General features: G+C 41.3%; 1 long non-coding RNA gene across 1 annotated transcript in view; it reads left to right on the top strand.

Moving 5' to 3' along the window:
• The window catches only part of LOC140611991 (uncharacterized), a 113,680-nt gene that overhangs the window by 59,835 nt on the left and 41,631 nt on the right, over positions 1–12,214 (top strand). The gene's annotated exons all lie outside the window — the stretch shown is intronic.

Here is a 12,214-nt window from a genome sequence, read left to right as displayed (position 1 = left end):
GAAAAGTTTAGTAAAGCAAAGATTTCAAAAAAAAAATACATTTTTTCCAAATAAACCATGCCTCCTGATTTATTTAACTTATACACATGGAGTTTACCTTTCACATTTTCTTTAAAGTAATATATGTCTATAAAACTAAAAAAAAAAAAAACTGTAACAGTTTTATGGGGGGCTGGGGCTGGAGCAGGGATCTCTCATGAGTCTTTCATTTTTTAGGTTGTCTCGTTCCCTTCAGATGGAAAGATGACTCGTTTCTTTGGCAGCTTCTGACAGGTGCCGAGGAGTCACCTGCAAAGACATCGTGTTTTCCGTGGGGGAATCTGCATTTCCGTTTGGTCATGTGCTTCCTCTGTTCATTGAACGGAGGCATAAGGAAGTAGCAGAGCTGGATTTGGGCGCTGGTTCTGCTCTAGATGGCTGCATGATTGGAACAAAGCCGATGGCCTCTCTGAGTCTCCTTTTTTAAATCAATAAAACTAGAAGAGTCTGCTTAATGGTTGCTAAATTTGCATCTAGTGGTGCAGTTTTAAAAAACAAAAATAAATGTGAGTGTCCATCTTTGAAAACATTACCAAATCGTGAATTTCTCTATTTATATTCAAATGCTAACTATGAAGGACACATGTGCATTTATGAAGGCGAATAATGGCATAGAACTGTAGGGAAACTTATATGTTTAATAGAGCTAAGCGATTCACGCCCAGTAGTGGCAAACTGCATTCCTGAGTAATGGTGGAATATATTTTCTCAGGTGATAGCTTAAATTCAGCCCTGTTGGGGCTTAATTAAGGAGTGCTGTCTGTAGTCATGAGCGATTCTGTGGAGTAAAATCACTGGAGAAATAGAAACGCTCCAGAAAGCAATGCCAGTCTTTGGCATTGGAGGAATAATCTGGTTGAGCTAGTTTGGGCTCTTAAATTTGAAGGAGATTCAAGGCTCTGTTGAACGGACCAGAGGTGAGTCCCAGTGGTGTTGGTCTGTTGGAAAGAGCCAGGGAAGTCGATTTTGTGTCTGGGCTGTTGGGCAAGTTCCCGAAACCAATTTTCTGCTGGAAACGGTGTGTATCCTTCTGGCAACAAGCTGCTTGAGCAATGAGCTGTCACATTTCAACGCAGAAAACTTTTGTTTGGCAATGAGATAATTTTAGTTCTTTTTCTATCAGGAATCTATTTAGAAATTCAGCATAAATGCATTTGGAGTATACTGGCTTCTTCATAGGGGAGCTGAGGTCCAGAGCAAATCATAATGTGTGGGTGTGTTCCTCCATTCTCATCGGCACCTCCTTCCATATGCCAGGTTTAGATACAGGGGAAAAAAGCACCAAGGGCAACCTTGGAAGGTGGTTCCCAAAGCACAGTATGTGCAGAGTGCAAGAAAGCACATCCATTCTTTGCCTTACCAGTGGAGGTCAGAGAGTGATTTAGAAGCTGAATCTGTAAAAAAAATAAATAAATAAATTAAAAAATAAAAAAAAATAAAAAAGAAGCTGAATCTGTGTGTGTCCGTTCCTGAGGTTTTGTTGGCATCTCCTGGCTTTTGCACTAGATAAGCTTTATCAGCCTTCTCAGCTTTAAACCACTAAGATACTAAGTATTATAAGGGATGTGCTTGTATTCAGATGGCTAAGAGTTCTACCAAGACAGACCATCCAATCGTCTTTATTTTTATCTTTGGTTTTTATAGTATATAATACTGCCCATTTGTTCTTACATGCGACTAGTATGGTATTCGAGCACATTTTCTGATATCATTTTGTGATACTCTATTGCTTATGCAAGGAAAAACGGACACGACAAAATTACACTGCTTTTCAGGTGGCTTAGGTGCATGTCTTCTAACATAGAGTCTGCGTACAATATAATCTGAACAGAATCATGGTATCTTCCTTCCTTTCCAAGAAATCCCTGTTCACTTATCTTTATTTATGTACCAATAGAGAGCAAACTGCAGCTTTCCTTTACATTTCCTTTCATTTTCTCTGTTCACCTAACCTTTCAACAACCCTTTAGAATTCAATAGAGCATGTAATTATTGCACCATATAGAAACAGTTGGGGGAAACAAATGGCATAGTGCAAAAAGGTGTAATTTATGGTAGTAAGTCATCCAGAAAAACGTGGAAGGAATGTTCAACTTATTTTAAATATCTTAATACCATTGCCTTTTGTCTTTCAGTTGTGCACGTTAAATTCTTCATGTGACACATGAAAAATTATTAAACACAAGCTTATATAAAAATCCAGCAGAAGTTGCTATAAAAATTAAAATGTTCCAATTTAAATGACAATAGGAAACCAGCAGGGTTTAAGGCATTTATTTTCTTGGTTCAAATATGTGACTGTAACTAGAGTCTAGACATTTTCGTTTGTCAGCAGCTCAAATAACTTCTCATGTTCTTCAATCTTAGAAAGATACAAAGGTGAGATTCTGGCCTCATAGCGCAGCAGCGTGAAGGTAGAGCGTGTGCGTGCGTCAGTGTGGTGGTCGGATGGAAGTACAGCCGACACGTTGATGTTGATTTTATGAGGAAATCTGATGTATAGAGTATGGGACTGTAGCAATGTGAAAATAATGCTCTCACATAGTAATATTACAGCCTACATAGGTGTGTATATATGTGTACACTTTGTAAATCTATAAATAGCATGCTAGCGTTTAATTTGGGAGTTAGGACTTTCAAAATCAGAAATATAGTACACAGAGAAGTATTATTTCAAAGTGTTTACTTCATTATTTGGCTTCTGTGAAATCCCAGTGCTCAACTATGGATTTGACCCATGTTTTAGCTCAGGTCCTCTCAACATTGGATTCAATAAAATAATCTGGGGAACTTAAAAAAAAAATCCCAATGCCAAGACCCCATCTCTGGAGATTCTCATTTAATTGGTCGGGAAGTGAGGCTGGGCATTGCTGATTTTTAGCAGCTCCCTTGATGAATCTAATGTGCAGTCAGGGTTGACAGCTACTGCTTCCGGCCTGTGTCGACGAGCAGTCGGTGGGGGTATCTAACATCCCCCACGTGGTGAGCTTGTGTTCCTGGAGGTCTTCCTGCCATGGTGACCGCGGAGACCTAGAGCTGCTGATGTCTGCAGAAGGGTCCCGTCTCTAGGTTCAGGCAGAAAGACCCAGGATGGGCAGTGCAATGGGAAATACCTCAGGAAGGACTGTGTTTTAGGTGATGCATACAAGATTATAAGCTTAGGTGGAGTCAGGCCTTGAACCCAGTCTTCTGTAGTGAGAGGGTCGAATGTGAGTCTCTGGAGTCAGACTGCAGGCCTGGCTATGTTGGCCTCTGCGTTAGCTGGCTGGTGCAGTGGTGATGCATGTGTCATTTATTCGTCAGCCTGGTAAAGACTGGAACTCCTCACTTTTGAGCCGGTTATATTTGGGGAAGAAAAATATGGCACCAGCCACAGTCTTACATGACAGGTCTTAGTTACTTAACCTCTTTTGGCCAAAGTTTTCCTTTAAAAAAAAAATTATTTATTTATTCATGAGAGACACAGAAAGAGAGGTAGAAACACAGTCAGGGGAGAAGCAGGCTCTCCGTGGGGAGCCTGATGAGGGACTCGATCCCAGGACCCCAGGGTCACACCCTGAGGGAAGATGCTGAACCCCTGAGCCACCCGGGCATCCCTGGGTTTCAGTGTTCTTACGTCTCAGTTAGACGGGTGTCCTGTTGGGCATGAAGATCTGGATTTGCTCTCTGCAGTTGCATGGAGTTGATTTAGGTTTCAGACAGACTGGAGTTTGAATTCTGGCTCCATCTCTGGACTTTGTGCCTCTGTGTATCCTCTATGAACGAGAGTTCTTTGGTCTATTAATGTGATGGTGTAATAGTACCTACCTCAAGAAGTGGTTGTGAGTTGGTGTACGTAGAGTGCTTTGTGCTGTGCCAGGCACACATGGGTGTGTACACGCTGTAGTATCAGGTACTTCATGTCCCTGGGAAGACATGTGTATGTTTCCAAATGTCTGGAGTATTTAAGTATTTACATGCTAACATTCAGAAATGTGCGTGTGTTTAATACAGAGGGAGCGTGTGCATGCACTTGGGAGGAGGCAGAGGGGATCTTAAACCGGCTTCATGTGGGGCTCGATCCGGGGCTCGATCTCACCACCCTGAAATGATGACCTGAACCAAAATCAAGAGTCGGATGCCTAACTGACTGAGCCACCCAGGCACCCTCCCCCTCCTTTTTTTTAGACCTTTGAAAGGATGTAGCGTCCCTGATGAGATTGACGCTCTTGACTCGGTTGGTTAGGCGACGGTCCCTTAGATGGTCAAGAAGTGCCTTGATGAAGACTTGGTGCAGCTGATACAGAAATGCCTCCTCATGCGCAGCCAGGAAGCTGCTGCCTTGTGAAAGCAAAATAAATGTTATCATGTATTAGCTCAGGAGCAAAGGAACATAATTTTTAATGAATGACGCTTCTCTCTTTAAGCTACTTTAAAGTCATTTGTCACCATCTACGCTCAGAAAACAGCGAACATTCTCACAGAACATGCATGCACGTCTTTTGTTGCGGCTCTTCCCACCCCTGCCTTCAGCGGGAACCCACGCTGTGAGCCATACGATGAAGTGTGAGGAATGTTAAGGCCGGGGGAGCGTGAAGGGGTGGGTGGGTGGGTGTGGGAGTCCCTGTGTGTAACTACCTTCTAAAATTAAAGATAAATTGTTTCTTAATTACCTGCTATTTCGGAATTAATGTGCATTCCTCTCTCCCACTACTTTGGATGATCAAGGGCTGATCAGACTCAGTTATTTTAGGGTATTTTTCCTCTGCTCTGTAACACCTGATATTTAGAAACCGAATCCCCTTCTAGCTCTCCTTTATTTTTCCTGTGTTCATATCAGTGCTCCCCAGGACTTCGTTTGAACAATTCAACCTTGTCAGAGGAGAATCATGCTCTCCCCGTATTGTACTTAATTGTGCGCCCTGTTGCTTCTAAGCCGTGTGCTTTATGTACCTTGCGCACTTGTCAGCAGCGGCATTCCTTTTCATAGTCCCACTAGGTAAGAATGACACCTTATAACCTTGCTCTCTCGCCTTTCTCTTCTTTGTTAGGTAAAAACAAAAGGGGTATTTTGATTTATAAGTGGGAGTCTAGCTTGGCTCTCACCTTCAGGATATCCTTGCACAGGGAAGAAGACGAATGTTTTCTGCTCTATGAACAGCCTATAGAGAATTTGCTTCGCATGTTCTTGAACTTCCTACCCCTTGCTTTGGGGTCCCTCCCACGCCATGGAAAGGGAGAGCTGTGGAGAATGTGGATTCTTGGAAATTCTCTGCTGAAGCCAGATGTCTTGCCTCCAGCAGCGGTATATTTGGGGGACATTAGGTTGCTTGCCTTTCGTACAGTTGTGTCAAGGTAATAATTCATGTTGTCTGATCAAACAGTTGGCAGGGCTTGGCTGTCAGGCCAGTCTTTTAGAATTTTGCATTGACAATTTCTGAATGAAATAAAGGCTGCAAATTATATTCAGTCCTGGGAACTTGATCCTGGGGATAAAATTAGAAAATTGGGAATGGTTTGTTAGTTGGATAAGTTTAGTTTTGCAGTCAGCTGATGCTTCATTTTATCTATCATCTATCATCTATCATCTATCAATCATCTATCATCTATCTATCATCTATCTATTTCTATCATCTATCATCTATCAATCATCTATCATCTATCACCTATCTATCATCTATCATCTATCTCTATCTATCATCCATCTATTTATCTATATCTATCTATCATCTATCTATCATCTATCTATCTATCTATCTATCTATCTATCATCTATCTATCATCTCTCTATCCATCCATCCATGTATCATCTATGTGTCTGTCTATACCTGTCTTTTTACCATCACTTTTTTGAAGGTGATAACTTTTTATACAATGAAGTGCATCAATGGCAGGTAGAGTTCATTGACATATGTATATATTCAGGTTTAACCACCACCCTAACCAAGTTATGGAACATTTCTGTTATGCCTGATTTTTCCTTATGCCCCTTTCAAGGTGATAAGAACAGCCCATCACAGGCTGTCATTCTTAAATGAAGACACATCATCAAAACTCAGTTGTAACTGTGCGGCTAAGACTGACTTTAACAAAAGCAATACTCACTATAATTAATTTATTGTAAGTAGAAACATGCAGGCACTAAAGGAGTTGCTTCTCTTGACTGGCAGCTCAGAGGAGGAGGGGAGGAAAGGGTGGAAGTGAGTGGATGTTAGGGCGCAGCGTATCTCCTGCAGTTAGCTCAGGATGTTCAGGCCTCGGCTTTTGACAGACCTGCTTTTCTCTGCTTTAGCAGAAGGAAGGACAAGATGCAGCGAAGGACAAGATGATCCAAAAGGAAAAGTGTCACATGTAGTAGAGGTCAGAGAGCCTTGCTGAATTGTTATTCAATAAGTGCAAGATTGGTAATTATTATTCAACAAATGCAGGTTTGGTGCAGAGACCAAAGGCAGCTGCCAGGGAGGCTAGAGATGTTAAAGGTATGTGTTCAGTAATAGAGAGCATGCGGGCTGTATAGAGTACACTGGCCAAAGGATTAGCTCTTTATTAAATCAAAAAAATTATGCCTGGGCACGGCGAAGGAGGGACTTCATAGTGTTTAACATTGTGGGTGGGAGGGGTGAGACCAAGGCAAGGAGGCTGGTGATCCCAATTAAACAGGGCTTATCTTTGATGAGATAGGTCTGAGTTCTTCACCCGCCACATGTCTGTGGGAGTTTGATACCGTTCAGACAGCTCAATTATAGGATTTGGATGCCTTTAGTGACTCAATCAATCATCTGTAGTAAGGTTCAGGTTGTTTGCGTGCTGCAGTGTGCTGGTGAAGACGGCAGTGAGTTCTTTCACTGTAAGAATGGTGGGATTGCAGTGGGGGAAACACTAAAGCTATTTCGGATTTAAACTGCCTGCATACCATTGGGGCACAAAAAATAGCTTGGAAGACGGAGTAAGATAGACGTCTCAGTTTTACCCAAATGCCAGCCCTTATTTGTTTTTCTATTTATGCAACATTACTCAAATTGAAGTGACATGCAACTTGGTCCAAAGACATCAAACAAGTAAGACTTCTCTGGAGAGTGGATTCAGAGCAGTTAAAGTGGGGAGGAGAGTGCTGTGGATGCTATGACCGAATTTTGCGTTCAAGTTCAGAATAATTGTCCAAAGCGAGAGGATTCTAGGGAAGCCAGAGCATCGTGCAGAGTCCCCAGCAGTAGTGGCGCATTGGTGTTTTTGCCATCCTGACAAGAAAAGTGCTGGCGGTGTGTTGATGCTATGGGCTCTCTACCGATGCCTGAATTTCCCTTTGAGATTGGATTTCACTAGAAGTCAGTCCGTTGGGTTTTTTTGGTGTTCCTCTGACCGTCCTCAGAAATGGAGTGAGCTGTTCCTTTTACGTGTTCTGAAATACCCTTTATCCTTAACACATGGCAGCTTATTACTTTTTAAATAAGATATAAATGCTTCTTAAGTATGTATGTACTTTTCAAACACATGCTTGAATTACTAACTGTTTGTTGTTTTCTTTTTAAAAAATTGTGTGTTTGATGGTCATATTCCTCTTATGAATAGGCCTGTTATTTCATTTTTAGTACATGCTAATTCTCCTAAGGCTACAGCCCTCATTTCCCTGGAGACAACTAAAAAAAAAAACAATTTATCAGGATCAGAATATTGTACAACTTGAGAAATTTCAGTTATGATTTTTTTCCCCAACTAAAGTATGTTTCAATTAAGCAAAACAAAACAAAACATGCAGACTTCCTTTCTCTAAATCATGCTTTGAATACAGTCTCTCCTCTCCCCCCAACCTATGGAAAGACTAGTTTTCTTCTCCGTCAATTTTCTCCGTTTTCATATTTTACATGTGGTTGGATAACAAGACTCTAACTTTCCATTTTATAGCTAAAGACCTTGACCTGTTGGTTCTAATAAAGAGTTATGAATCATGCCCTGATAAAATGACCCCACTCCCCCCCACCCCAATAAATTCCCTTAGTGGGTGATAAAACAATGGATTAAAGCAGACACATTTGGTCTCTGTTAAAGCTATTTACAGTGATTTCTCTGCGACAAGCATTATATTTTAGGGCAACCAGATGCTCCTCTTTCAGGGTCCATCTTGTTACGCATTCTCTCAGTATCCTGGGGAAATCACTGGGGGCCAGCAAATTATCTTCTCTCTGCTAGTACAGTTATATAACTTAGCTCCATCCAGGAGGAGCTGTGAATATAGAGAGGGAAAAACAAAAACAAAAACAACAACAACAACAAAAACCCAAAACAAAAAAGCAACCACACAATGGGAAAAGCCACCTTGAAAAAAAAGAAAAAAGAAAAAGATCACTTAACGAAATACCATTTATACCGTTTGCTTTCTCTTTGTCGTATGCTTCGCTTCCTGTAGAGGGGGACTTAGGAGGCGGCCGGCAGCTGTCCCAGGACGTTAGTGATGCTCGCTCTCTACGGTGTTGTTCCTGAAAGAGTGCAAACTGCCCGAGCCACCTCATGGCTCAGGGAAACCCAAGTGGGGTGTCCTCAGAGCGTTAGGCTTAATGCTTCTACGGCTACATGGCTCTGAAGAAGACGTTGCTGAAGACCTGCGTATTTATGTACATATTTGGAAGATTTGGACGACTTATTATAGATCATAGTTTTTCAGTTGGCTGGTTGGTGTTGTGTCACCTCTTGAAAGCTTCAGCATCTTCCATCTTTGTCTCTGCCCCAGGTCTTCTGATTTTTTTTTTTTTTGACCAATAATAAGAATAATAGCACTAATGATATTGTTAAAACTGTAGTCTGCTTTTCTTCCTAAAGCATCGATGAGTGCTTCCATGTAAGCCTCCGGGAATGTGGAGGAGTTCGTCTTTATTCCTGCAGGGGAGTTCCCCGCGAGCTCAGGGAGGCTGTAGATCGGGCCTTCTCCTCCTCAGCCCTGCAGGACTCTGCTGCCTCTGTGCTACAAGCGAATCGCGCAGTGCGGCCAGCTGGAGAAAACAACACCCCTAGAGCAGACTATCAGATTTCATAGAGGCAAGGTACTTTTCTTCTGTTTCAAGAAAATAACTTCCTTTTAGCAGTGAGAGGGCAATGGGTGCTGAGGACTATATGGCAGCTTTCTTCTCACCAGCTCTGAGAAGTCTAGTCTATGGGAGCAGATTTGAAAGAGAAAAACTGTTTGCTTCTTCAGGGAAGAAATCAGTGTGAAAATTGGATGATGCTCTACCCTAAAGCCATTTGGTATCCCTAGCACAATGCTGGCAAAAAGTTGGCGTTCAAATATTTGCTGAACTAAAATTTCTGTGTTAAAAATATTTGTGAACTGGAAAAAGAAAAATAGCATTTAAGATACTAAGTCCCAATAATGGTTGTTGTAGGAATAAGACAACATAATTAATGTCAATGCATGCACTTACATTCGGAATGTTTTTGTATAGTTTGTGGAGATTTCACATTTAATCCTTTTATGATTGGATGAAATTCCCTTGTTTTATATTTTGACCTTTGACTATTTCCATTGTTTACTTTGGAACTGGCTCTCAGGATCTAAGTTTCCTATATGTAAACATGCCATTTAAAAATTATTTTAGAAGCCTTGATATTATCTTTCAGAATTCAATTTTCTGAACTGAAGTCTGCTTTTGGCAAAAAAGAAAGGATAGGATTGTCTATGTACAGTTGAGGCATAATTCAGACAAGGTTGTTATATCAATCAAATTAAATTTAGAGAAATAGAGACCAGTCCAAACCTCTAACGTGATAGAAAAATAACTCCCGAGTTTGGTGAGATCTGACACTCCGAAAATTAAATTCAGTTTGATTCAATTTTATTTAATTCAACTAATGAAACATTGCTTTAAACTTTGCACCAGACATTGTGCTAAGTGATAGTGGTTTAAGTACAATTTGTACCCTTCAGTAGCTCACAGACTGGTGGGAGGATAAGTGTTTCCACTAGAATCTGTCCTCTATGAGAGCAGAATTTCCTTCTACTCATCTGTGCATCCCTAGTGTCTAGAATAACTTTGGCACATAGTTGGTATCAGTCTGCTCAGGCTGCTATAAAAAAATAGCACAAACTGGGTCACTTCAACAACAGAAATTGATTCTCACAGTTCTGGAGGCTGGAAAGTCCAAGATCAAGATGCCAGCAGATTCAGTGTCTGGTGAGGGCTCGCTTCCTGGTTTGAAGGCAGCTGCCTTCTCTCTGTGTACTCACATGGTCTTTCCTCGGTGTGTGCTCTTGAAGAGAGAAAGCGAGCTCTTATGGGGGCTCCACCCTCATGACATCATTTCAACCCAATCACCTTCTAAAGGCCCCACCTCCAAATACCAAGTTAGGACTTCAGTGTATGAATTTTGAGGGGACGCAGTCAATCCCTAACAGTAGGTGCTTGATTAATAACTTTTAAATATAAAAGAATGGATGGATGGTTATGTTGAAGGAAGATTCTGATTATTGTGTGCTTGTATGAGAAATGGTCAGTAGTAGGAGAATTGGGTGCACTTCTTTCCGATCCTCATCGTCATCTATAGAAGGTCACGAACGGTGCCATACTTTTCAAATTCTAGATTACAACCCAGCATATTTGTGTTGATTCTGATGTAGACTTCACATCACCTAGTGTTGTCTCAGGCCATCTTCCTGTATGGGACAAAGCATAAATTAGTGATTTCTTTAAGATGGGTAAGTGTCGGGGATCCCTGGGTGGCACAGCGGTTTAGCGCCTGCCTTTGGCCCAGGGCGCGATCCTGGAGACCCGGGATCGAATCCCACGTCGGGCTCCCGGTGCATGGAGCCTGCTTCTCCCTCTGCCTATGTCTCTCTCTCTCTCTCTCTCTCTCTCTCTCTGTGACTATCATAAATAAATAAATAAAAATTAAAAAAAAAAAAAAAAGATGGGTAAGTGTCTGGGAATTCTTTTGCAAACACTGAATTCCCAGTTCTTTGTCTCAGGAAAAGGAAGACGAGTCCACCTTATGGAAGCTAGTTTATAGCAAAAATGGTCTAGAAAGTCTGGATCAATAGTAACCTGACAGGCTGCAAAAACCAAGCTTCTCCCAAAACCTTAAAAATCAAATAAGAGGTGGTTAATCAAGAAAATAAGTTAAAGAGTCATAAAAAAAGAAGCATGACAACTTACACAGTTTATTTAAATGTACTTTAAAACCTGCGTACAAAGGGGCCCCGGGGTGGCTCAGCTAGTTAAGTGTCTGCCTTCAGCTCAGGTCATGATCTTGGGGTCCTGGCATTGAGCCCCACGGCAGGTTCCCTGCCCAGCAGGGGGTCTGCTTCTCCCTCTGCACCCTCCCCCCGCACGCGCTCTCTCTCTCTCTCTCAAATAAATAAATAAAGTTGCAAGAAACCATGCATACACATATTCATTCTTCAATATTTTGATAGGGGAGTTGGAGCATTCTCTAAGTACTGTTCTGACTGAGATAAATAACCGTTTTTCTTTCTTAAATAAACCATGTCTGTAATGCATCTTCCATGATTTCCTGTGTCTTTAGATTGAGAACTTAAATATAATTGGAAGGCATTCTGAGAACAGAATCTTTCTATACTTCTATGATTTTCTGCGGTTTTGCTTGTAAAGCTCCCAATTCCTCACCAATATACTTCTATTAAATCCTTTCAAAACAAATTCATTTTATATTAGTGTTTCACTGGTGTCTCTCAATATTTTATTAAATTATGGAATTGCAGTAACAAGTACAATTGTCACAAACTAGTTTCAGAACAAACTCAACTGATTGCTGATAAAATTACAACTCCATGGGTGGTAGCAGAAATGCATCCTGCCAAGCAGTCAGTTAGCTGCTAGTGGGAAAAAAGGTTTAGTAGGTTTAGCACAAGATTTGAGTGGCCTGCAAAACTGTGTTACTAGCAGTTATCCACACTGGGTGATAAGAAACAGCATGCAAGGTCTTTATTGAGTGAAGATGTGTAGCTCATACTTTTAATATAATTTTAAAGGAATTTCAAGAAAATATAAAAAACGGCACTTACGCTTGCTCGACAGCTCAAGAGGGATTTGTTTATTTGTGCCAAGAGAAACAGAATAGTATAAAGATTCCTGATTTGGAATTGGAAAACCCATATCCACGTCTCAGACGTCACTCATAGCTGGATCGGCATGGGCTGCAGTTGGGTCATCTCTGTGTGCTCAGCTGGACGTCTGAAAGTTGTCCCATG

This window comes from Canis lupus, chromosome 20 (assembly GCF_048164855.1).
Source record: "Canis lupus baileyi chromosome 20, mCanLup2.hap1, whole genome shotgun sequence".
Classification (NCBI taxonomy): Eukaryota; Metazoa; Chordata; class Mammalia; order Carnivora; family Canidae; genus Canis; species Canis lupus.
This window is presented reverse-complemented; position numbering and strand designations above follow the sequence as displayed.